Source organism: Pantherophis guttatus, chromosome 7, assembly GCF_059756535.1.
Source record: "Pantherophis guttatus breed Tessera chromosome 7, ASM5975653v1, whole genome shotgun sequence".
Classification (NCBI taxonomy): domain Eukaryota; kingdom Metazoa; phylum Chordata; class Lepidosauria; order Squamata; family Colubridae; genus Pantherophis; species Pantherophis guttatus.
This window is the reverse complement of record NC_142069.1, coordinates 47,816,984-47,844,672: the sequence shown is the minus strand read 5'-3', so window position 1 is coordinate 47,844,672 and position 27,689 is coordinate 47,816,984. Positions and strand designations below refer to the sequence as shown.

The following is a 27,689-nucleotide window of genomic DNA, read 5'->3' as shown; positions in this document are numbered from 1 at the left end:
TATATATATATATATATATATATATATATGCAGAACAATTATTTGGAGGAGAACGACACGTTGGCAAAATTCTAACATTTTCAGCAGTGAAACAGACTGTTTTAGATTATTACTATGGTTTATCTCTCTGTTTAAATTCAAATCATTTCAATTAAATACTGTGTCAGCTCAACTTATTTTCCATGCCATGGAAATCTATACATCAATAATTAACATTTCTTTAACTAGTGGTAGTAACTCTTTACAATATAAAAGAATACCTTATTTGCAATCTCTTTCACTTGCACAGTTCAGCTTCATTAGATAAGACCTCCTTCATTAGACCCTCGTCCTCACCTCGTGGGTCAGATTTTATTTCTCAAGGCAGAGAGGAAATGTGATATCTACATATTTCCTCTTACTCATTACTTTTTAATTAAAACATTATAACCCTGCTTCATAAAGAAGTTGCTTCACTACTGATGGAGAGGGAATTGAGAGTAATCTGCAACTCCTTTCTCCCTTCTCAACTATAATATACAAAGTGGATGCTGATTCATTCACCTACTCAATCATGACTACAAAACCAAAATCCAGTCTCCAAATAGTTTATTTGTAAATGTCTGCAGAGCCTAGGCAATCACCCAAAGGATATGTGGCCATGCTCCCAAGTCCACTGCCAAACACAAGCTATATCTATTTTACAGAAACAAAGAAACTCAAATAAACAGATTATTGGTTGCAAGGCAGGTGTCAAGCAACGCCATATTCCGAGGCAGATGAAGTCATGGTAAGATAAGCATGTGTATTATATTTTAGAAAAATATTCACTGAGCAATTTCTTGTCTCTATTGTGCTGTGTGCCAGGCTGTGCTATGTGTCCCTGCTTTGTGTCCATTATGGCACTTAAGTCTAAACAAACACAAAATTCTCTATCGTCCTACACTACTTAATCACATTGGATGCCTGCCTTCTTTTGTCTCTTTCTGTAACTCTGCAACATCCACTGCACTAGACAGCACCTCAAAAGCAATTGTTATTGCCTCTGGAGCTTTGTGACTTCTCAAAATGATATGAGTATCATGGCAGGGGAAACGTACATTAAATTTATATATTAATTTGACTAGGAAGATTTTTTTTATTGCTTTCTGGTATTTAAATAATGTAGGTAGTTAACATATGACCATAATGGAGCCAGCCCAGGGGTGAAATGCTACTGGTTCGGACTGGTTCGGGCAAACCGGTAGCGGAGATTGGGGCTCGTTCGCCAAACCGGTAGCAACCACTGGCTGGCCACGCCCCTGAACCAGTCTGTTGCCCGCAGTCATGACATGCTTTCCTGCCTTCCACACGGCCTTCCCAGCATCCCTGCGGCCAGCTTGCAAAAGCAGCCAAGCGGAAGACCACGTGGAAGGCAGGCAAGCATGGCAGGGCCGCGGGGAAGGGAGCTAGCAGCCTACTCTCTTCCTTTTAGCCCTGCCATGCTTGCCTGCCTTTCACACTGCCTTCCCAGTGGTCCCCCACACCTGCTTGCCTTCCGAGGTCAGTGTTCAACTAATCCTAACCCCCATGCCCTTGGGAAAGACGCAGCGGCTGCACTGGGGCTGAGAGGAGCAGTGGCACCAGAGAGGAGTGGGCTTAACATAAAAGGACCAGACATGGCAGGGGCAGACAAATAAAGAAGGAGAGGGGGAGCCCCGCAACAATCCAGGTCTGTTAGAGCCTTTTTATTCTCCTGCTGCAAAAACTCCCCACAATACCTTTGCCCAAAATGCCTCTCACATTTTTTGGAAGCAATTGGGGGGAGCAGGAGGCGGGAAGACCAAGCCACCCCCTCCCTCCCTCCTCCCCCCCTTCTCCTGTCTGGCTGGCAAGAAATAGGGTGTGGACAGCCACCATGCTATTCTACGTCATCTGCAAAACTGCTCCACGGCTCCACTCGCCTCCAGCGCCCAGATGCAATGCCCGCAGCTTGCACGGGGCAGACCATGGCAGTTGCAAGGCCGAGATGCTGCCCGTGCAGGGGGGGGAAATGCAGGCATCACACCAAGCAGCCCTCCTCCTCCTCTTCTCCTCCGCCAGCTTCAAGGCTGTGCAGGGCTCAGAGTGGCAAGAGGGAAGGAAAGTCTACTGCAACTTTCTCCTCCTCCTCCTTGTGGGGTTCATTGAGTTCGTTTTGCAAGTTCGCCCGAGGTTTGCAACTTTGCACAGCCTTTGGGGCTTTTGAACAGCAAGCCCCCCTCTTCTTCCTCCTCCTCCGCAGCTCTAACAAGAGTTTTTAATTCACAAGGAAGGAAGAGAAATCCTCCCCATCTCATCCGAGGATTAATTAGATTTTCTTGTCACTCGTGGCGGGAATCCAGCCATGGGAGAAAGTTGCTTCCCACTGGCCCGGTAGCCCTTGGAGGAGACGCAACCATTGTGCTGGGGCTGAGAGGGGCGGCTGGTGCTGAGAGGGGTCGCTTGCTTTTCTTCCTTCTCCCATCACTGCCTCTGGAGCCAAGACTCCACTGGGGTGTGCATGGGCAGCCCTGAGAGGGCGGGCAGATATAATGCCGGTGCTGGCGGTGGGGAAGAGAGACCCACTATGCTCAGCCAAAGAGCCGCCTTGGGCCAAACATGGCTAGGCTTGCTCGCCTTTCGGGCCTGGTACGCTCAGCTTCTGCGGGGCCTTTGGACGACTGCTTCCCAGTTGCCTTCGCCTCTGCCTCGGGTCCCACTGCCTGCATCCAGCCCATGATGGGGCATGTGCCACTTCCGGACCGGGCCGCCCATCCTCCCAGAGCACTTTCTTCCTTCTTCCGCAGCAGCCGCTGCTCAAACCAGGTGTGTGTGAGAGTGTGTGTGTGTGTGTGAGAGAGAGAGGGGGGGGGGAGAGAGAGAGAGAGAAGAAAGAGAAAGAAAGGAAGGAAGGAAGGAAGGAAAGAAGGAAGGAAGGAAGGAAGGAGAGAGAGAGAAAAAGAAAGTGACCTGAGTGATGTCATATTGGCCACTCCTACCTGGTCACATGACCGGCAGGCCATGCCCACCAAGCCATGCCCAAAGAACCGGTGGCGAAAATTTTTAGATTTCACCACTGAGCCAAGCCTATTATAGTCATACAGTATGTCATAATAGTTGTTGTGGCCTTTTTTGCAATGTTAAGTGAACACCATGTTTGTTAGGCAAACCGATGGCTCTGTATGGGTATGGTTTTGCCAAAAAACAGAATTTAAGTGCCAGTTAGTGGTGAAACCATTGTAAAATACAGTCACATTACCATGGGACTCTGCAAATGGGTGTAACTGCAGCTGTTTGCCGGGTGCCCAGAGTTCAGTCACGTGACCAAAGAGAGGGCCCAACCCTCAGAACTTTGAGCCCAGATCATGTCCCCTTTTTTGGGATGGTTCTAACTTAAAATGGTTGCTAAGTGACCGGTCATAAGTCAAAAACTACCTATAATGTCCCCCCTCCGATACCTGCTGCTGCATATAACAACAGCTGCAAGATTGGCATGGGCCCAATACTGGAAGATGGATTTTAGCCCATCCGAACAAGTAGTAATTCAGAAAATAATGAATTGTATGGAATCAGATCGGCTTACTATGTTACTGAAAAGATGGGGGGACACAGATTACTATATATCTTGGAGTCAATGGTATAATTAGATGTCAAATCGAGCTATAAATAAAGGTATTGGATAAGTATGTCAATTGGTATATGTAATAGACTTTTATAGGTTACCCTATATATGTAATGGGACAAGTTTATTTCCTTCTCGCGTTGTGATGTAGACCGCTATAGATTTAATGTTTGTTGGATGTATAAGATAAAATAAAATAAAATAAAATAAAATAAAATAAACTACCTATAATGCCATCAACATCAATTATGTAGCTCTATATCCACAGCTCATCTAATTCCTTGGTTTTGCTACCTGCTGTTGAACAGCTCTGGATAACCCTGCTCCTTCTTTCCTCAGCTCTCAGTTGATCAGTCAGTAATAGTGCAGTCTAGTCTCCAACTCCATGTATAAATAACAATGTGGCATGGAATGGAGAAGCATGTTAGCTGTTCTCTGCAATAGAAAAAGTATATCTGCCCTAGAAGCATGTAAATGTGTGTGTTCATGTTTGCATATGTATTGTGTGCAAGTGTAAGCATATATGTGCTACATACATGCATACATACATACATACATGTACTTAAAAATATATATGAGTCTCAATTCACCAATGGGCAACACATGTGACCTTTAAAACCCCAAAAAATCATTTGTTCATCTCAGAGTAGAATACATAACAAGGATGTGATACCTTTGTTTAGCCACCATGTGGCAGAGTGTACAAACTGGTGAGATTCACAGTATTAAAAATTGGTCTGCAATATTACCTTCCTTTTCAAGATGGTGCAATCTGTTTCCCATCCTTCTGTAAGCCTCCATAATTTTATTCCTACTTTATTTATTTTTGTATTTCGTCAAATATGTATTTGATAACAGATACAAGTGTAAACATAATTATGAATACATGAAATGGATACAAATAAAAGGAAACATTAGGACAGTAGGCACGCTGGTGTGCTTAAGTACGCCCCTTAAAGACCTCTTAGGAATGAGGTGAGGTCTACAGTAGACAGTCTAAGGTTAAAGTTTTGGGGATTTGGGGAAGAAACCACAGAGTCAAGTAGTGCATTCCAGGCACTGACTACTCTGTTACTGAAGTTGTATTTTCTGCAGTCTAGTTTGGATCGGTTTACCATGAGTTTGTAAAATGTGTGCTCTTGTATTGTTTTAGTTGAAGCTGAAATATTCATTGGCTGGTAGGACATTGTAGCAGATGATTTTATGTACTACGCTTAGGTCAGACCAAAGACGGCGAAGTTCTAAATTGTCTAAACCCAAAATTTCAAGTCTGGTTGGCATAAGGTATTTTGTTGCGAACAGAGGAGTGGAGGATTCTTCTCGTGAAATATCTCTGTACTCGTTCGATTGTATTAAGGCTTAGTACTTAGTACTAAGTACGATTAGTACTTAGGCTACTGTTTACTGCCATTCTTTGAAGCTGTTTTTCAAACAGCTGTTTGTAGTCTTCAAACCCACCTTTCCTTTTTCCATTTTTGCTATGATCGGTTGAGTTTTAGTGCTATTACCACTTTTAAGAATAATAGAGTAAATAATTTAAATAGTTTACTTTATTGTCATTGCACCTCATACAATGAAATTAAATGCCATCTTCAGTGTACATCATACATAAGAAAACTATAAAAATAAAACAAAAGCACACATCCTTCACATTCTATACAATTGAATTGAAAACCCGTGATACTGCATTAATATTACACTATACAGTAGAGTTCAACATAGTTACTGCTCTAGGATAGAAGCTGTTTTTCAGCCTATTTGTCCTTGTTTTTATTATCCTGTACCGTCTGCCAAATGGCAATAGTTCAAAAAAAGGGTGCCCAGGATGAGATGGATCTTTAAGAACGTTTTGAACTTTCATAAAAGGCAGCGGGAGCTATAAAGCTCTTCCAAAGAGGGGAGAGGGCAACCAATGATCCTCTGGGCAATGATGTTAACCTTCTGGAATGCAGTCCTATCTGCCATTGTGCAATTAGCAAACCATACACAGGTGCAGTAAGTTAAAATATTCTCTAGAGTGCAGTGGTAGAAGGTCACCAGCAGTTTTTCATTCAGTTGTTGTTTCCTGAGAAGTCTCAGGTAGTATAATCTCTGCTGGGCCTTTTTGACCAGTGCTGCAATGTGAGTGCCTCAGGTCAGGTCCTCTTTTATGACAACACCCAAAAACTGGCCACTTGCTCCACTTGGTCTCTATTGATAACCAAGGGCTTAATGTCTGATCTATTCCTTCTGTAGTCCACTATAAGCTCCTTGGTCTTATTGGTGTTAAGGACCAAATTATTGTCTCCACACTACGAAAGCAACCAGTCCACCTCATCTCGATAGGCAGACTCATCCCCCCTGGAGATAAGTCCCACCACTGTTGTAGTCACTGTTGTATCATCACCACTATTGTATCATCATCAGTAAGAATTAGGATAGGAGTAAATGCATCATGTGAGTAATATGGAAGCCCCACATTTTCTATTCTATCATATTTTCTATTATACAGCAATATGTCACCTACTATCTTATCTTGGTTCTATTTTCTTTCTGATCATCTGAATGTTCTTTGATTCCTAGTAGGAAGAAGCTGGGAAGTAATATTTTTTTAGTCTGCAGCATTGATAAAAGATTGAAGGACGGGGATTAAAAACAACAGGATGGATTTGGGTTTAATTGCATGGAGGAGGAGAGTAGAAATCTGTGCTGGGCCTGCAAAATTGGCATCCATACTTAATCCAAGAACTAATAATACACTCCAGGGACAATTCTACCCAAAATGCTGACCTATTTAGTGCAACCATTTAAAGTCAGATAGCTTATCCAAAAGACTAATTCTGATTGAGTGTAAACTGAAAAGCTACAGAAAATCCATCAATCATGGGCAAGAACTAGGAGAAGCAAGCCAGATCTTCTGGATGGAAGATCACTTAATTGGATCCCTGAGGATGACTTTTTTCTTAGCATTGTTTCTGGGTGATTTGAGATTCAGACAACTTTCTTCTTATTCCAGTACTTTCCCCCAAGCTCTGCAAACCACTAGTTTAAATTCTGAGATGACCACCCGAAGTCCAGTTTATGGCACTGATAAACATCTGTTTTTGTGTTCCATTTATGTCAACTGTCCCTTTGGCATGTACAGCAAAAGAAACTCCTGGGACATTTTATTTACCAAAAGTATAACTTTACTGATAAATCCATATAGGCACAGAAAAAGCAAAGTCAGTTCTAAGGTTTTGATGTGAAACACAGTATAATAAAAACCCCTTTTTTTCCCCTAGGCCACCCATTGTCCCTTGTCCACCATTCCAGGTTAAACATTTTGTTTTGGGAAACCATCTGCGCCTTCTGAAAATTTGCAGCATACGACCTTGAAGTTTCGAGATTTTCTCAGGTTGCAAATGGCTCACATAAATTCCGTTTCTCCCTCCCAGTTCCCCACACATTACAGTCACACCCTTCCCCCATCCCTTTGCTTCTTTGTCAAATGGCAAGCAAAAAGAAGTGCCTCGCGAGTCAACCTTGACAATAACCAAGCTAATTCTGCCTTATTATAAGGCTACAGTAACAGAATCTTACAAGTCTGAAAATATAAATCTTCTGCTGTCTCCTTTACAGTCTGAGAAGCTGAGGGAAGATGCCTTCTGAAACTTTTCCCCATTAGGCAGCTGAGGATTATGCCCTCTCTTATCTGACTTTTTCCTAGGCAGTATCTCTTTGCCCTGTCTGTCAAGATCTTTCTCATATACCATTGCACCTTTATTGAGTTGGTTTTCAGAAACTGCTTTTTCTGGAAGTAATTTATTCTCCAAAGAGCAGTCATTTACTGGACATGAAAATATATTTCAGAATTCACAGCAGGGTTGTGTTGGGTTTTTTGTTTTTGTTTTTTGAGAATCACAATTTTGGATAAACACCTTGAAGAAACATAGACACTTTTCAAGTTGTGCACACATGTTACAAAGTCATCTGGTGAAACATAGCTGACTTTAAAAGCAACCTGAACCACCTCCTTCTTTTGCTTAACAGAAAGAGAGCCTCGTCTGCTGCTGCTTCTGCCCTTTGGAACATTCTCCCCCCAGAGGCCAGGTGGAACCCCCCCCCCACTCTCATTTATGAGAGCCCTAAGCAAAATGGCAGAGCCTGGTCTTTAGATATTTATATCTAAAGACCGGACTCTGCCATCTTGCTCAGGGCTCTCAAAGGTGCACGCAGCCATGGGGCTGATTAGCGCCCTGAAAACTCTCCCTCCACTTTTTAACTTTTAATGTCAAATTTTAACTACCTTGCCTCTATTTTAAATTATTATATTTGGTTTTTTTATCTTTTTAACATTTTATTTATACACCACCCAGAGTCTTTCTGGGAGGGAGATGGGTAGTTCCCAATTATGATAGATAAATAAATAAATAAAAATAGCATATATAGTCAAAAGAGAAAAAATGTTTTTGTGGCCATATTTCAGTTGGGGAGAATTTGTTCACAAGAATTGAAATAGTTAATGTTTCCATGCGTAAATTAAATTCTAAAATGGCAACTAAAGAACTTGATGACTCAGCAATGACTATAGATTAAATATTTCAGGTATGACTAGATGGATGCTTGTGGTAACTGGTTAAGTAGATGCTGAGGCCTCCAAATTTATTTGAGCAACCTTTTGCATTAAAAGATATAGTATTACTTTGGAAATACCCGTTCCTCTCCCCATAGCAATTTTTGCTATTACCTTAAAGGAAATATATTTAAAGTGTTATAAATCTCCAAGAACCTCAAGGATTTTGCCACAGTTTTATACAGTTACCCCATTTTTCCAAGACACAAGATGTTCCAGGGCTGAAGTACCTAGCTTGGTTAGAGTTGAAAGCAAGTTTACTTGCATTTTGTAATATGTATATTCATTCACATATATACAGGTTCAACCTAGCTAGAGGCAGCTAATGTTCACATGTCAAGTTTAGAAAGCCAGCATCACAAAATGTTGTTGCTTTCTAGATGTGTTGGACCACAATTTTCACTCTTGATAAGGAGCATCTGTGGCGTTATTTGGTGTTATTTGGAGAGCACCTGATTGGGAAAGGATGATTTTCAGGTGAGGATGATAAAACAGGAACCATTTGACAGAAACATCCTGGAATATGGGTGAGATTAGCTGAAAGCAGAATGCAGTTGAACAAGGAAATACCAGTGTTTCCAGAAGCAGAGAAAAAGGAAGATGTAGACACCGTGAAACTGAATATTACTTTACCAATTATTGTAAACTGTAATATGGATTGGATTGGTTTTGGTTTAGTTTATTGGATGAAGCCAACCATTTGTACTTTATATATTCTCCTTATGAATGACTTCATTCATTTCATTATTTCATTTATACACCACTATTATACTCTGGAAAACACTCAAATTAGGTAATTTTATTCAATTGTAGTTTATTCTCTAGATCATGGTTAAGCAAGCCATGGCTTATAAAATATGTGAACCCAATTCAATAACATTGAAAGCAGCCATCAAATAAAAGTGTAAGCATTAAGGAATGGTGCTTTGGTTTTGGTGAGAAGTATTTAAAATATTAATGATACTAAGTTATGGAAAACTAGATATAAGAAGGTTAAGGTTAAGAAGAAAGCCTGAAAATCATAACATACAGAATATTTTAATAAGGCACTGAGGACCTATGGAAGTGTGACAAAGTAATTTAGGAAACCAAAGGCAGAGGAATGAAAAGAGACATACCTGACACTTAACTACTGGTATAACTATGCTTAGAAATGCTTAGAAAATAAACTCTTATTTTTTCTTTCAACTAGGATATTAAATTAGAATTTCTAAAATGTCTCATTCCACATTTTGAATTACAGTTCCCATCATTCCTGGTCATGTTGTGAGTTACAGTCCACAGTGTATGTAGGATGCCAGATCAGAAAAGCAAAATTAAATGCTAAAAATCCATTATTTAAATATGATCTTATATAAATGATAAGAGTTTTAGTTCAAGGAATTCCAAACAAGGATTTTCCTGTCTCACTGTATGGACATGAACCACTTTGCCTATCTCTATTCTTGCAGAAGCAGCAGAATCTAGAAAGCTCTAGCCATTGTATGCTATTCTGATGTTTTGCTGCTCAGAAAAAGTACCATTAGCAGTGCTACTTCAACTAGGAAATTACAGTGCCTGGCTTTACCAAGCATTATTCTGCTCCTCTATTTGGCTTATCTAGCCCCATGTGAAGTCCTTGGGGCTGGGACAAGACACCAGTACTTCTTGGTTATAGCCTTCATAATGTGAAACAACCTGCCTCTTGAGTTACATTGGCCCTTACAGTCCTTTCATTTAGAAAGACCCCAAAGACCATTTTATTACAAAAGGCCTTGACCTATATTTATTTATTGGTTCAATTTATATGCCACCCTTCTCCGGAGACTCAGGGCGGCTTACAATGCGTTAAGCAATAGCCTTCATATTTTTTGTATATACCTGCTTAGTAGGGCTTTTGACCCACCCACCCCCAAGCGGTGTTCTTTTTTTAATACAAAGTCAGTTTATTGCCCCCACAATCCGAGTCCTCATTTTACCTACCTCGAAAGGATGGAAAGCTGAGTCTGTCACAAGTAAATGCCTTATTCTCCAATATGTAAATAGTATATATACTCAGGGTATTAGGGGTTAACTTATTCTTCATCACTTAATATATTCAAATGTAACCACTCCCATATCTTGCTCCGCCTTATGTATATAAAAGGAGCTGTATGCACCTCCTACTTGTTTCTATCTGCGATTATTCAGTGAATATAGAATGCCTACTGTAAATAAACAGTGTTTTGTTTGAATACTTTATTCTTAAATCAATTATTGAGTCTGATCCTTAAAATTACGCAACAATCTGGTAGCAGAGGATGGTTAAATTAACTCAATAAAACTTTAGATATGCTTAAGAGAGAAAACTCCAGAAACAAAAGAGAAAGACCCAACACCAGGGCACACAGTAAAGAAATGGAAGCGGATCAAGAAATGATCGATGAATCCACAACTGCAATATTGAGAGAATCTGAAGACTGCACTACAGACAACGAGGAAATAATGGATGAAACTGATGACCAAGAAGAAAACGAGATAGAAAACAACAAACTCAGGTCAGAGATACTGAGACTCTTAAGAAGTCAAAAGAATGACGAAAATCTCATCGCGAACCTCCAAGACATAATAAAAAACAACGGAGCAGCGAGAGAGAAACACATCGCAACAAGCAAGACAAGCAAGCAAACAAACGTCTCAGAATCTACCCGCTTCTATCCAAACGACGAGAGCACCGACGCCTGAACCCAGAGAGCCCTGCAAATACCACCCCACGCCACAGACGATTCCAGGATCCAGCGATCTCAACAAGAATCATCTCAACGAAAGAAAGCGAGCACCTGCTGTCACCTGGACTCCCAAGATCGAACTGGAGACCGATTCATCGGAAGAGGAACGCTACGAGGGAGCTGCAGCAGCGAGAACCTCTCCCGACAGCTACAGGAGCGAAATGAACAACGCGCATGTGCAGACCTACGCAGACAACTTCGGAGGACATGAAGAGCAGAGAGAGCCATTCAGACTCGTTGCAAGCATACCCACACCATTCTGCAACTATCAACACCTGCAAGATCACGGACTACCTCCAGTTGTAAGTAATGGACCTAACAATATTGGGAATTTACCCAATGATTTCCCAAAACTGAGAATAGATGGTATTAATTTGCAGGAATGGTGTCAACAACTTCAGGTTGTTTTTCTAAAAGAAAACTTATTATTCTTTATTACTAACCCCCCCAAAAGGCCTTGGACTCTAAAATTGGACTGCCTACACCACAAAGCATTCTACTTATTAATTTCCAGTATATCTCCTGCTATGTACCATAGTATTAAGCAAAATCTGACTGTCTCAGAAATTATTTAATGCATGTTTAAATTGTTTCATAGTGAAAGTGTAGCCACTACAACAAGAATGTCTAAAGATTTCTTCTCAGCTAGGATAAAGCCAGGGGTTACTATAAGTGAACATTTAATATCTTTAAACAAAATCAGAGCAGAACTGCATTTAAGGGGAGAGATAATTTCAGATCAAACAATGAAGAGTGTTATCATTAACTCACTAGACCCATCATGGGATAACTATATATCACATTTAGACACAATTAATTTAGGGTACTTATCCATAGAGAATTTATCTAATAAGCTAATAGCTGAAGATAATTCAAGAAGGAGTCGTTGTAATAACCACATAGAACATAAACAATATAAGAGGGTAGCATTCCAAGAAAGATATCGTGAACCAATTGAATGCCACAACTGTGGATCCAAAGAACATAGTAGGAGAGATTGTCCTAAATTCCTTAGAGAAAGACAAAAAACTGATTATAGAAGTAGATACCATAACAGACAATCATCCTTTGATAGACATAGATATAGAAGTCCATCCTACTATAGAGAACATAGAGGGGGCAGGGATAATTCAAAGGATAGAAGATCTGGTTCACTAAATGGATTAAACAAACATAACACAACTAGCATACCACAGTCAGAGGACAATGATTGGCTCATTGATTCTGGGGCAACTAATCACACTACACATAACAAAATATATTATCTTCATTTATAGAAGACAAATTTATAATTAAAGTAGCTAATCAAGAAAAAGTCCAAGTCATTGGTAGAGGAAATGTAAACTTACCCGGTCTAGGAAAAATAGAGGGGGTATTATTAATACCAGAAATACCTCATAACATACTTAGTGCAATAAAACTAAGTAGGGATTCTGACATAAATATAGTATTCTCAAAAGGAAAAGCAACACTAGAGAAAAACAAAACAAGCTTAAGTAGTGTAGTTATCAAAGGAGGTCTACCATATTTAATCACCAAAGAAAGATGGTTACACAACATTGATTCCAACATGGATGATAACAATGACATAGATAATGGAGACAATAGCAATAGTGATAATGAAGAACATGAAACGATTCATAGTCACAAAGACACATCTATTAATGACACACCCAATGAAAAAAAACCTAAAATTGGAAAACCAATTCACGATGAATGTGCACATATTTTACATAGGAAATTAGGACATGCCAGTTTTCCTGTGGTACAAAAGATGATTGAACATGCTGAAGATGTTAAAATAAAAAATTGTAAAAACTATTTGGAATGCTCAGTATGTAAGTCCACAAAACTCAGAACTAGTCCCAAACCAAGAAAGGCAACAAGATCAACTAATCAAATTTTTGATTTGGTACATATGGATTTAGTTGGTCCATTAACACCATCAATCACATATAGAAAATGTTATTTTCTGACTATTGTAGATGACTATAGTCGTTACGGGTTTGTCTACACTTTAAAACACAAAGATGAAACCTTTCAAAAATTTAAAGAGTTTTACAAATGTGTAGAAACGCAACACAATATCAAAATAAAACAAATCATGACAGATAGGGGATCTGAATTCATGTCAAAAGAATTCTCCCAATGGCTAAAAAACAAAGGGATGCTACATTTCACGTCTAGCCCTTTCTCAGCATTTCAAAATGGAGTAGTAGAGAGAAAGAACTCGACATTACAAACCATGATTAGATGCACATTAGAAGATGCTGGTTTAGGAAAACAATTCTGGTCAGAAGCATTACAATATTCCAATTATACACAAAATAGAACTTGGTCCAGCATTATAAACAAGACACCATATGAACTGATGTACAGTAAAAAGCCCAAGATAGCACACATGCACATATTTGGAGTCACAGCGGATGTACACATACCAAAACAATTGTGGCGTAAAGGAGAGAACGTATCCAGAAGACTTAGATTCATGGGATACGAAACAGGCACAAAAGGATACAGATTTATTGATAATAATAACAAATTTATAATTTCTAGAACAGCAGTATTTCATGAACAGGCCAACTGGTCTAAAATACATCTTAATGAAATATTCCCAGTCACAAATTCAGACACTGAGCATCAAGATAAAATAAATAGAGAGGAAAGTAATCACAACACACATAGAAACAAAATTAAAACATGGACAAACAGTCAACACAGAATAAAGACAGATTCGTTAACAAAAAAGGAAGCAAGATACTTACACGATAACGATAGTAAACCAGAAAAGATGTAACAGAAATCAAGTGCCAAACAAATACAAAGATTACGTAATGTACATGGATAGTGAAACATCAACACCAAACACATACGAGGAAGTATTAAAGCTTCCCTCTGAAGAAAGAAGAAAGTGGGAATCAGCCATGGCCAAGGAGATGGACAGTTTACGAGAGTTAAATATATTCACACCTACACCTGCACCTAAGGACAAAACTATTATAGGCACCAGGTGGATATACAAAATTAAAAATCTAGAAGAAGGCAACACATTATACAAAGCTAGGTTAGTTGCACAAGGTTATGCTCAAAAATATCCTGAGGATTACACAGACACATACTCTCCCACAGTAAGAACTGAGAGTGTCAAAACAGCTTTAGTTATAGCATCAGCACTTGACCTTGATGTATTCCAATATGACATACAGACTGCATATCTGCACGCAAAACTTGATAAGGAGATATATGTAAGAGCACCTCATAGTCAATACACAAACAAAAATGAAACGTGGTTATTAAATAAAAGTTTGTACGGATTGAAACAATCTGGCAAACGCTGGTATGAATGTTTGGTCAAAGTACTCAGAACTATGAATTTCAATGCTACTACTGCTGACAACTGTTTCTTTGTCAAAAAGGAGGGTGACTCATTAGAATTCGTGTTAATTTATGTGGATGATATTTTGTATATAGGTAAACATAAAGAAAAAAGAGAGACATTTGTAACAAAACTAAATGAACATTTTTCTTTAAAATCATTAGGGAAGGTAAATAAATATCTGGGAGTTCAAATCAGTAAAACCAAAAAAGGATTCAAACTTTCTCAGAAAGATAAGATTGTAGAACTCCAAAACAAGTGTAATTTAAATAATGCTAAGCCTTGTGACACTTCTATGCAAACTGACTTCTTAAGGAACATAGATGAATCATCCCCTGAATTTAAGGATAATACACTCTACAGATCAGTCATTGGTTCCCTTTTATATATTTCTAATTGGACTAGACCTGATATTGCTTTGCCCCTCAATTTGTTATCCAGGTACGTCAGCAAACCCCTAATGTATCACTGGGAAGCCGTTAAAAGAATATTAAGGTACTTAAAACACAGCTTAGACTTCTGCTTATTATTGGAACCTAATAATGTCAAGGAGCCCATCCTCACATGTTACACCGATGCGGATTGGGCAGGTGATACTATATGTAGAAAAAACACATCTGGTTATATATTTTTTCTTAACAATTGTCCAGTTTACTGGTACACTGGAAAACAAGATTTAGTAGCCACCTCAACAACTGAGGCAGAATATGTTTGTTTGTCTAAAGCCTCCAATAATCTTGTATGGTTTAATGATTTATTGTCAAATACTTGGAAGAAACCTTCATTACCATTTATCATACACGAAGATAACAAAGCTGCTATCGAAATATCTAGGTCTGATGCCATTGGTCAAAGATCCAGACATATAGATATAAAATTCAAGCACGTAAGACAATTATCTCAAGATGGATTTATTAAAGCAGTTCATTGCGAAACATCAGAGCAAATAGCTGACATATTGACAAAGCCTTTGCCTTCTAAACAGCACAAATACTTGACTTCCAAATTACAAGTTTTATATTGTTCTGAATCTGAATGTAATTATTGTTGTGTGTCGAATCGGCATTTAGAGGGGGATTTGTCACAAGTAAATGCCTTATTCTCCAATATGTAAATAGTATATATACTCAGGGTATTAGGGGTTAACTTATTCTTCATCACTTAATATATTCAAATGTAACCACTCCCATATCTTGCTCTGCCTTATGTATATAAAAGGAGCTGTATGCACCTCCTACTTGTTTCTATCTGTGATTATTCAGTGAATATAGAATGCCTACTGTAAATAAACAGTGTTTTGTTTGAATACTTTATTCTTAAATCAATTATTGAGTCTGATCCTTAAAATTACGCAACAGAGTCAACCTTGAGCCTGGTGAGATTTGAATTTGGAGTAATTGCAGGCAGCTGGTGCTAGTTAACAGCACTTTAATCTGCTGCGCCACCAAGGCTCTTATATCATAGTTGTAGGATAGCCATTGCTTATTTTATAGCTTTTTTATCAATTATGTTGGGGTTTTTTTCCTTTCTGTGTTGTGTCTTGTTGTGCACTTCTTCGAGGGTCAATAGAGCAATATACAAACCTGTAAATAAATGGAAATGACCCATATGTCTATTGCAGTATCTCCAACCTGTCAGTCTAGGAGATTTGAGCCTCTTGGTATGGCGTACATGGGATTCACCATCATTGAGATTGCTCCACTGGTTCACTTTGCAGTAATATGATGTTTGCTTCCAAGGTTATATGAATTGCCAATCATAGAAAGAAACAAAAGAATGTACAGCTATAGTTATGGAAACAGCCTATGACACTGACAGCCTAATTTCTATTAAAATTCTTAATGAAAAAATTTAGTCCAATATCAATTCACCATAGCTAAACTGTGCAACATTTCAGCCCAGTAATTTTCAGGTACAAATTTTGGAACTGCTCATCTAAAACAGGAGTCGCCAAACCCCGCTACCAGGGATCACGATGACCAGGAAACACACAGCTAGGAAATGAACACATTGTTTCTAGCATCATCTCCATTCATCTGCTGTGCTAAATAGTCAGCTTCTGGTGCAGCCCATCAAGAGGGACAAGGCTGCCTCCTCATGAGTAATCAAGCTAATCTTCCCTGCTCCTGCCTTTTCTCTGCCCTACGGGTGCTTGAACCAGGTGCAGAAGGCACCACTTCCTCATCCCTGACCGGCTGCAGATTGTGTTTTCCTCATCTGAAGGCTCAGAGCTTTCCTGCTGCAGCTGTGCTTCAGCCAAATCCCTCTCAGTTGACTGCTCAGAGCCCTTGACCAACTCTCCTCCTGACATTCCTGGAACTGGTTCATCTTCCTCCGAATTAACATCTGGAAAGGTATCTGGGGAAGCATCCTGGGGAGTCATCACACTTCCCAACATGCTTTGCTTCATTTATGAAAAAACTTTAAAATAGGATGAATTCTAAAGACATTACACAAGTTTGGAGAATATCTTTTTCAGAAATTATAACATTTAAATGAAAACCAACGGCCATTTCTTCAACCTTCTACCCCCAGGTTTTCTTCCAATAACCCTGCTGCTACTGATGCACTATGCATTTCTACCACTAGATGAGATATGTTTCTCTTTTTAGCTTCATACACAGTACAATATTAGCAGAACTCTGATATGATGAGATCATCATGCTTGATCTGATTTGCATCTGAAATACAATCCCATTCCATTCATCTGCAACTGGACCATACTATTTTTATGAGTAGCCTTTTCCCTACAATTAGCTTTGTTTGGATTTAGCAAAATATTTCTTAACCTTACAGAAACAGAAAGGAATGGGCTAAGAGTGAGTCTCAATGCAGGCATTTCTGAAATAACTGCTTTTTCATGCCAGTGCTTAGTTCTGCTAAAATTAAAGATCAAGCGAGATTGAACGTTATGGTTTCATATGTTTGGATTATCACATCCGGTAGTGGGTGCTTTTACTCAAATCTGCTGCAGAACGAAACTTTTTAATCTTTTCATGTTTTACGATGCTATATTTATAATCTTTTATAGGCAGATATATCTTCTCTTATCTCATCTCAATGTAACCACTACAAATGCCATGATGCAATGCAAAATATAAATAGAAGGTGAAGAAGAAATCAGCAGGTATGCAGTTATATGATTTCCATGCAGAGTAGCATGGATGTAAAATACGTTTTAGTGTTATTACCTAAGGAGAGATTAGTATTACATGTATCATGATTTTAATAGGTTCATATTTATTTTGGCATATGTTGATAAACTATTGACAAAATTCTAATTTTCATTTTTAGAAAGCATATTTCAAAAATATATTGAAGGAAATCAATGTCTATACTTTTCTGGTTTCAGAAAAAAACCAATGCTGAATGAAAACAAATATGTGTGTCCCAGGATAATGTTGCAGAATCCAATCTGAATCTCTGATACCAGAGATTTATTCTTCCAAGCTTTTGGACTTGTGCTGTAACCCATCCTCAGGGAACTTCTCTCTTTCCAGAATATGTACACAGGGCTTTTCTATGCATAGTATTTATGTGGTGCCTGATTGTGTGTGGCTTTTAGTTATTAATTGGGGTGTTGATGGCCAGGTATTATGTTGTTGATTGTTGTTTTCTTGTGCTGCAGTGCCTTTGGCTCCTAAATTTCTGGCAAGGTGATGATAATTCAGCACTTCTGTTGACTGACCAGGAACCCATTTCCCAGGCTTCAATCATTTCTCTGGCTATTTTTGACCCTGCTTGGCCAACAATCTTAGCAGCTACAAAATTGAATGTGCTGCGTCCAGGCTCACTCCAGTCTACAGACGCAGCTGTGCTCTGATTGGCTGTTTCAATTCAGGCATGAGTATATAAGGAGCTGTCAAAGTACTGATAGCTGCTGCTCTTGTTAGCCGAGCAGCCTAGCTGGCCACAATGCTAGCAAACCTGTTAAAATGCATGTTAGCAAAATAAACCTATTAGTTTTTACCTCAACCTGTCTTGCCTCAGTCTGTTCGTCCCTAACAGGGACATAACAGCTGGCAACAGAAGGTGGGATAATTATCCTGACCGACCTGAGGTACAGACAAGAACGAAGGAAGTCACTACGCTGAAGTCACTACTAAAGAGCTGAAGCACAAAACACGACAAAAAGTCACCCGAAGGTTCCTGAACGAGCATTGAGTCCCCCAACTGTAGAAAATGACAGCCTTGCCTGTTTTCGCCACCTTTAACCCAGAGAAACAATCCTGGGATACATAATTGGAGAAATTTGAGTGCTTCTTACTGTCTAATGACTATGGAGGCATCTCCAATGATAGGAAAAAAGCATATTTTCTATCATACTGTGGAGATGAGGTGTTTGGCCCTCCACTATGGCTCCCTGGGATAGTGACACAAGTTAGGGGGTGACACATTGACTTAAATGATTCAAATACACATTGACTTAAATGATTCAAATAATAAAGCACAACCACCAGATAAAAGGTCTCTTACCGATAAACCCAGCGAGCTAGAGTCGGAAGTCAAGGACCACGACACAACTCGAGGCAAGAACAACTTATCCAGACCTGAGGACTTTGTTCCAGTGATGGCGCCTCTCCAAGCTGACAAAGAACCTACTGACACCACTTCAGGAACTTCTTCAGTGCTTCCACCTAATCCACCAGAAGGCCTTCGGAGGTCAGGACTGTCAGGAGAAGGCCTGCCTACCTCGAGGACTATGTGTGCACCCTCTAGTGATGGAGGGATGCTGCGTCCAGGCTCCACTCCAGTCTACAGATGCAGCCGTGCTCTGATTGGCTGTTTCAATTCAGGTACGAGTATATAAGGAGCTGTCAAAATACTGGCAGCTGCTGCTCCTGTTAGCCAAGCAGCCTAGCTGGCCGCAATGCTAGCAAACCTGTTAAAACGCATGTTAGCGAAATAAACCTGTTAGCTTTTACCTCAACCTGTCTTGCCTCAATCTGTTCATCCCTAATAGGGACATAACAGAATGCATTGAATCCTTGTACACAACAGCACAGCAAACAATTAATGACTTAATAGCCAGCCACCAACACCCCAATTAACAACTAAAAGCCACACACAACCAGGTACCACATAAATACTATGCATGGAACAGCCCAGTGCACACATTCTGGAGAGAGAGAGGGAGAGGTTCCCTGAGAATGGGCTCCAGGATGAGTCTGAAGGCTTGGAAGAATAAACCTCTGGTCCTGGTAACAAACACAGATTGGATCATGCAATGTTATCTATATTAATATTATACTTGTGACTTAAAGTTTGTTAGATAAACTACACTACTATGCAGCTTTGTTTATCGAGCCCGGATATATGGTTCAAAATTTATAGTATTAACCCCAAAATACTACTGCAGTACTTTGAATTTCAAACATTCATAACACCCAAAAGACTTAGAACTGAACTAAATGAAAAATTAAACTATCAGGCTCATGAGGTTTTATTAAAATAATTAATCATTCTCTATTGCAATTTCTGGTCTAGTTTCTATATTATATATCATATTAATTACTTCCATCGAAACTCCCGGCAGATGGGGACTTGGACAGTATTTTGTGGACCCTGAGGGAAGTTGGCTGTTTGAACCATCTTTTATCAGAAGGGATGATACCATCAAATTCCTTGCCTTTTGGACATCTGGCCGGCCACTGTGAGAGGGTGGCTGGGAAAAACTTTTCTCCCATTGACTGTATAAACCAACTCCTTCCGCTGCTGTGAGAGAGCAGGGGATTCCGGGTTGCTGCTTATAAAAAGACCTTCTGTCCTAGGACTCTGTGGACCCTACCAAACTGCTTTCTCATTCTGATCTTATTTGATGTACTCGGCGGCGGAGCTATGTGCACTGCGAGACTCCCCCCTCTCGCAGGTTTGGCCCTCCACTCTATCGAGGGCCTACCTTAATGACGGGCTTTGGAACCCCGAGAGGTGGCATGGTGCGAGAAGGGGGTTGAGGGGTTTTTTAGCTAAATTTTTAACCAAAATTTTAAGGGGACCCGGGAGGAAGGGAGGGGGTTGTAAAAGTGGACCCGGGGGGGGTCAGATAGCAACTGAGCGGGGTGATGGGTCGATTGGCTGCAACAGAGGGGTCGTGAAAGGAAATTTAACCGGGGAGCAGGGGGATGATAGGATGGGCTGTGTAATTGAAACAATGAGTGGGAGGGGCAGGTATGACGGGCGCAGGGGGCCATATCATGTGCTGGGGGTGTGCACACGCTGTTTACAAGTAATTACGCACCCCGGCCCCCAATGCGCGACTCGTGTCCTGGGTTGTGCAGAGTCTCAGGCCCAGGGTCCGCGGCTGATGTTGTGTAATGCCAGGTCGGTCATTAATAAAGCCCCCCTCATTTATGATCTTATTTTAGAGGGGGGTGCGGACCTGGCAGTATTACGGAGACCTGGTTGGGCCAAGAGGGGGGGTCCCCCTCGTTGAAATGTGCCCACCAGGTTTCCGTGCATTTCATCAGCCAAGGGCCCAGGGGAGGGGTGGGGGAGTGGCGGTGATTATTAGGGAGAGTCTTTGTCCGAGGGAGACCACTGTTCCTCAGATAGCTGGATGTGAGTCCCTCTTTGTGAAGTGGGGCCGTGGGGTGCAGATGGGTTTGCTGACTGCGTACCTGGCTCCCTGCCACGTGGCAGCGACCCTGCCCGAGCTACTCGACGTCATTGCCGGGGTGGCGGTTGACACCCCCAGACTTATTGTCATGGGGGATTTCAACCTTCCGTCTGCGGGTGAGGCGTCAGAGGCGGCCCGGGAGTTCATGGCTTCCATGACGGCCATGGACCTGACCCAGTTAGTTCAAGGCCCAACTCACATAGGGGGACACACTCTGGACCTGATTTTTGTCTCTGGTCAGTGGTTGAATGATCTTGGTAGAGGGGACCTAGACATCAAACCCTTGTCATGAACAGATCATTCGCTCCTTCACTTAGACTTTCCTACCGCTTTCCCCCGCCGCAGGGAGACGGAACTGACCAAATGGTTCCGTCCCAGGCGCCTGATGGACCCCGAAAGGTTCATGATGGAGCTTGGGCCGTTTCCTGAGACTCTGGCACACGACTCGACCGAAGAGCTGGTGGCCGCCTGGGAGAGTGCGGCCGCCGGAGCTTTGGACCGCGTCGTGCTTTTGCGGCCTCTGACCCGATGCCGATCTCAATTGGCTCCTTGGTTCTCTGAGGAGCTGAGAGAGATGAAGCGTCGGAAAAGACGCCTAGAGAGCATTTGGAGGACTAGTCAATCCGATTCCGACCGGACACAGGTGAGGTCTTATATCAAGACCTACCTAGTGGCGATAAAAGCGGCGAAATCTAACCATTTCTCCGCTCTTATTGCATCTGCAGAGAACCGCCCAGCCGCCCTGTTTAGGGTGACCCACTCCCTTCTTCGGGGGGGAGTGCGGGAAGATCCCTTGCAGGGCCGCGCTGAGGATTTTGTGCAATTCCTGCATGATAAAGTCGCTCAGATTCGGGATGGCTTGGACTCCGATTGGATGAGTCCAGGGGAGGAGACAGGGGCAGGCCTTGAGAATATTATCTGGGAGGGGTTTGATCCTGTGGCTCCCGAGGATGTGGACAGGGTTCTGGGTAGGATTAGTGCCGCCACATGTTTATTGGACCCGTGTCCCTCCTGGTTGGTACTGGCCTCCCGGGAGGTTGCACGAGGCTGGCTCCAGGGGATTATAACTGCTTCTCTGAGTGAGGGTGCCTTTCTCGCCGCCTTGAAAGAGGCGGTGGTGAGGCCCCTCCTCAAGAAGCCTTCCCTGGACCCGGCTGAATTAGCTAACTACCATCCGGTCTCCAACCTTCGTTTTGTGGCGAAGGTTGTTGAGAGTGTGGTGGCACGACAACTGCCCGGGCACCTGGATGAAGCTATCTATCTAGACCCGTGCCAGTCGGGCTTCAGGCAGGGGCACAGCACAGAAACGGCATTGGTCGCATTGGTGGATGATCTCTGGAGGGCTCGGGACAGGGGTTGCTCCTCTGTCCTAGTCCTATTAGATCTCTCAGCGGCTTTTGATACCATCGACCATGGTATCATGCTGCGGCGGTTAAGAGGGTTAGGAATAGGGGGCACCATTCTGCGGTGGTTCTCCTCCTTCCTCTCCGACCACTTGCAGTTTGTGTTGGCAGGGGGGCAGAGGTCGACCTCGAGGCATCTCGCATGGGGAGTGCCACAAGGGTCGGTCCTCTCGCCCCTTCTGTTCAACATTTATGTGAAGCCACTGGGTGAGATCATCCGTGGTTTTGGGGTGAAGTGTCATCTGTACGCTGATGATACTCAGCTGTACATCTCCACCCCAGACCACCCCAACGATGCCCTTGATGTGATGTCTCGCTGCCTGGAGGCCGTGCGGGTCTGGATGGGGAGGAACAGGCTCAGACTCAACCCGTCCAAGACCGAGTGGCTGTGGCTGCCGGCGTCCCGATATAGTCAGCAGGTGCCATCGCTGACTATTGGGGGTGAATCTTTGCCCCCCACAGAGAGGGCTCGCAATCTGGGTGTCCTCCTGGACGCACGGCTGTCTTTAGAAGAGCATATGACGGCCGTGGCCAGGGGGGCCTTTTATCAGGTTCGCCTGATCCGCCAGTTGCAGCCCTTTCTGGACTGGGACGCCTTGCGCATGGTCACTCAAGCCCTTGTCACCTCCCAGCTGGACTATTGTAATGCTCTCTACATGGGGCTCCCCTTGAAGAGCACTTGGAGGCTCCAACTGGTCCAGAATGCGGCCGCGCGGGTGGTTATGGGCGCAACTCGTTGTGCCCGCGTGACACCCCTCCTGCGCGAGCTGCACTGGCTCCCAGTGGTCTTCCGGGTGCGATTCAAGGTGTTGGTTACCACCTTTAAAGCGCTCCATGGCATAGGACCCGGGTACCTTCGAGACCGTCTTCTGCCACCAATAGCCTCCCACCGACCAGTCCGCTCCCACAGAGAGGGTCTCCTCAGGGTGCCATCAGCCAAGTTATGTCGGCTGCCGACACCCAGGGGGAGGGCCTTCTCTGTGGGAGCCCCAGCCCTGTGGAATGAACTGCCCCCGGAAATACGCAAGATCTCCGACCTCCGGGTGTTTCGTTGCGCATTGAAGACCCTGTTGTTCCGCCAGGCCGGGCTATCGACATGATAATTTTAAATTGGGGTATTTTAAATTTTTGGGGTTTTAAATCGGCCAAATCTATTTAATTATTTTAATTTTTAATTATTGTTGTGTCTTGTGTTTTTAAATTGGCTGTACACCGCCCTGAGTCCTTCGGGAGAAGGGCGGTATAGAAATAAAATTATTATTATTATTATTATTATTATTATTATTATTATTATTATTATTATTATTATTTATTATTATATTAGGATAGACTCAATTATCATAGATGCAATTTATGCTGGGAAATATATGGCTACTTCATGTTTCTATTTTTTTATGCTGGGCTACTCAGGATCTTGCGTTTCATAGATTCTGGTATCATTCCTCATTTGTTTAGGATGATGCTTGAAGACATTGTTTTGCAATGATTCTTCTTCCCAAAGGTTTGTTCTAAAAAAATTGTGCCAGATGACTGCTGCTCCATGCCATAACTTTTATTTACTTATAATGTTAGACACATCTCCTTAAGATAAAAGCACAATGAACGTTAGAATCAATGAATGTCAGTGGCAAACCATGACACTCAGAATATACTGATTTATTCAGTGCTCTAAAATGTGAAACCTGGAAAAAGTTAAGAAAGTTAAACATTTTGATTTGGGGGGGTGGCCTTCCTGGAGTCAGGTACTTGATGGACTTCACCGGGCAAAATGTTTCATATCAAAAGCATTGGATTCCAACAGATAAATACCAACTTGACTTCTTACAAAATTGGACAATTAAGAAGGGGTTCTATTGTCAGTCTTCAAGTGCAAGTAATCTAGTGTGGCTCCCACATTCCTGAAGGATTTATTCTATGTCCCTTATACTGTCTCTCATCTGATGAGATGAAAGCACGATTGGAATTTGGTTTGAAGAATGGTTCCTGACCCATGATCAGGCTGTGGGTAGGAGCACATGAAGATGGGACTAAAAATAGTGTAGGACGTTGCAAATAAACAGCGAATGCTTTCATTTATTCACCACTATTCTCATTATTACATTATGGATAGATCCTGAGATCTTGGAGCTGAGGTCTCAAAATCTCTAGCAAAAAGTTAGCACCAGTTCTGTAAGACTTTGCAGAATAGTTAATGCTATAGCAACAGTACCGGAAGCAGCAGCAATAGGACAAGAGACAACACACATCATAACGTCATGGTGTAAATTCCTTGGCTTCAGTGGGCAATGTGGTGCTGATCTGTGACTAATTATAATACCATAAGAAATACATACAGTAAAGCCATAATATGATTTCTCTCTCTCTCTCTTTTTCTTTTTTGGGCTGGTTTCAGGAAACATTTTCCTTCCATTTTAAGCACTCACCATGTGGTAGTGCAAATTTATTTATTCATATATTTATTTATTCATATTAAATTTATATGCAGCCCATTTCGCTGTCAAGTGATTCTGAGCAGTTTAAAACATCATAAAAACAGTAAAATAAAATTTTAAAACATTAAAAACAAGAGCATTAAAAGTTAACAAAAACAGCTTTTCAAAACAGTATTCACTATTACTGATAAACTGGTTCAAAAAATACCCCCCTACAGAATAATGCATAGCTAAATATGTAACATAGTTTACATTTACTTTGAAATAACTCTTATCTTTGAGTTTTATTTTATAATCAATAATAGAAATGAAAATCCTATTCATCTCACCCACATGCATTAAAACCAGAACTGGCTAAAATGGCCAGTTCTGAATTTTGAATTTTGAAATTCTCCACCAAATTTGTGACCAGAGTAATGTAATGCATACCTACATTTTCTGATTTCTGTAGGTGAAGAAGACATTCAGCAACATTGTACCAAGGACATCATTCCTTGGACTGTAACAATAAACCAATTGTAAAATTCCATATTGGTTCATTTGAAGCATGAAAAGCCAGAGAGGCCACAGAGCAGTGTTTCTCAACCTTGACCACTTTAAGAAGTATGGAATTCAAATCCCCTGTATGCTGGCTGGGGAATTCTGGAATTCTTGAAGTCTACACCTTAAAAGTGGCCAAGGCTGAGAAACACTGCCATGGACTACTGGAGAAATGAATGCATGGTGAAAGACAGCATAAATACATTACCCATGGATTTACTCATACATTATTTGGGGAATCTATAGCTAAATAACTCAAGAACCCCACATATTCTCATGAAATTTCTCCAGATTCTCTTCTTTGAAATAATTTATTCCCTTAAACTGAATGAAAAGTAGTGTCTAAAGAGAATTTTTTGTCTGACACTGATTAAAATGTTGAAGAGAAAAAAAGGTTAACCACTCTGGATCCATGATTAAGTCAGTATTACATAGGGGAAACCAATTTAAATTTACTAACCTAAGGTGTGTGTGTGTGTGTGTGTGTATGTATGTATGTATGTATGTATGTATGTATGTATGTATGTCTTTGGTTATTCGGGTTTTCTCCCGCGTAAAATTGGAAGTGTCTTGGCGACGTTTTGACGAAGTCTCATTCGTCATCTTCAGGCTGGTGTTTTCGGCTTCGTACTTCTAGGAGCAATGTGTGATCGCAGCTGTTTCTGTTTCTTTGCACTTCCAATTTTACCCGGGAGAAAACCCAAATAACCAAAGACCTACATACAAACACCTGCAAAAACCTCAGAAAATGTATGTATGTATGTATGTATGTATGTATGTATGTATGTATGTATTCAAGAATCATAGGCAATTTCCTACCTCAGGTCATAGATTCTGTGGGAACCAGCTGGTGTTTTACTGATTTTTTTTTTATTCATATATCATTTATATGACTATCTGAATGCCTAGATAAATTATCAGGTTATCTGGAGAAGTGGAGACAGATAATTGTACACTTTAACCTTCATAGCTTAATCTTCCTCCATTTCTATATTAAAATGTGTTTTAGGTCTTCCTACTCAATCCACTGAATGGGGCTTAAAATGCGCTACTATCAGTCTCTGTTCCAAATGTGCAAAGTCTGGATGCAGTTCTTTTTCCTGTTTGCGCGCTTTTCTTTGAAATTACACCCACTCAAAAAATGTACAGGGAAAAAACCTGCCCACAGACTTTTTAGCAAGAAAACTGTCATCTTGTCATCTGAATGTCTGGCTTGCACAAACATTTATCTGCTTGCACCACTGGCCAAAACAAAAAAGGAAAAGTTAGTTACTCATTCCTGCTGTAAGCATTTTCCAATGTTCTAATCTTTTTATCCAACTTCCCCTATACAACACCTTCCAGTTATGTTGGATTGGCATCTAATATTCCCAGCTTCATTCCTCAATCTGGTTTTTATATATCATTAAGTCAGCTGACTGTATATGGTTTATTTGGCTTGGCTTGGTTTGGCATGCTATATGCACCTATCAAAGATTGTTGTTATGTGTGAACTAGGGCACAGTAGCTGGTTCAGCAATCTCTATAGGTAGTCCTTGACTTATACCAGTTTGTTTAGTGACCGTTTTAAGTTATAATTGCACTGAAAAAAAATAGTTTATGACCATTTTTCATACTTACAACCATTGCAGCATCCCCATGGTCATGTGATCAAAATTCAGATGCTTGACAACTGGCTTATAATTTTTGACAGTAGCAGTGTCCCAGGGTCATGTGATCCCCTTTTGCAACCTTCTGACAAGCAAAGTCAATGGGGAAACGAGGTTCAGTTAACAATTGTGTTACTAACTTAATAACTGGAGTGATTCACAGTTAACAACTGTGGCAAGAAAGATTGAAAAATGGGGCAAAACTTACTTAACAACTATCTCGCTTAGCAACAGAAATTTGGAGCTCAGTTGTGCTTGTAAGTTGAGAACTACCTATAGTTTAAAAATGGCTTAATAACATTTGGTTAAGGGAAATGCCGAATCAGGGCTTCGTGCCGCAGTTGTGTGACTCCCTGAGACTAGGCAGAACCCCTCTAAAAATAACCAAAATAGAATCGGAAGGGTCAAAACATGCAATACTGTGATTGATATGTCAACGATAACTTTTTGAACTAAGAAGAAACTGAATGTGAATAATGGTAATTATCTAATGGTTAGAAGTAAAAGAGATGTTTTCATTGAGTATATCTTAAAATTTATTATATTTCTAAATACCATTTTTTTCTATAATTGAATAAATATGAGTCTTGTAGTACAGGTAGCAAGTTAGCAAAATTCCGCCACACACCACCTCATAGTGACCATCTCTTACCTCTTTATCGAAGACTGTTGGGCCTGGATTATAAAGCACACAACTTCTATTTTGCTATGTCTTTTTATTAGATCTCTTT

General features: G+C 41.0%; 1 long non-coding RNA gene across 5 annotated transcripts in view; it reads left to right on the top strand.

Annotated features, from left to right (window-relative positions):
- Positions 1 to 27,689, top strand: part of LOC117655712 (uncharacterized) — a 149,667-nt gene that overhangs the window by 34,033 nt on the left and 87,945 nt on the right. The window contains exon 3 of one of the 5 annotated variants that reach the window (XR_015728722.1): positions 687 to 769. The exons of 3 other annotated variants lie outside the window; for them this stretch is intronic. This is a non-coding gene — a long non-coding RNA (uncharacterized LOC117655712). Of the gene's footprint in view, positions 1 to 686; positions 770 to 17,349; positions 17,669 to 27,689 lie in introns of those variants that run through there. One more of the 5 variants, XR_015728725.1, reaches the window with a different exon arrangement.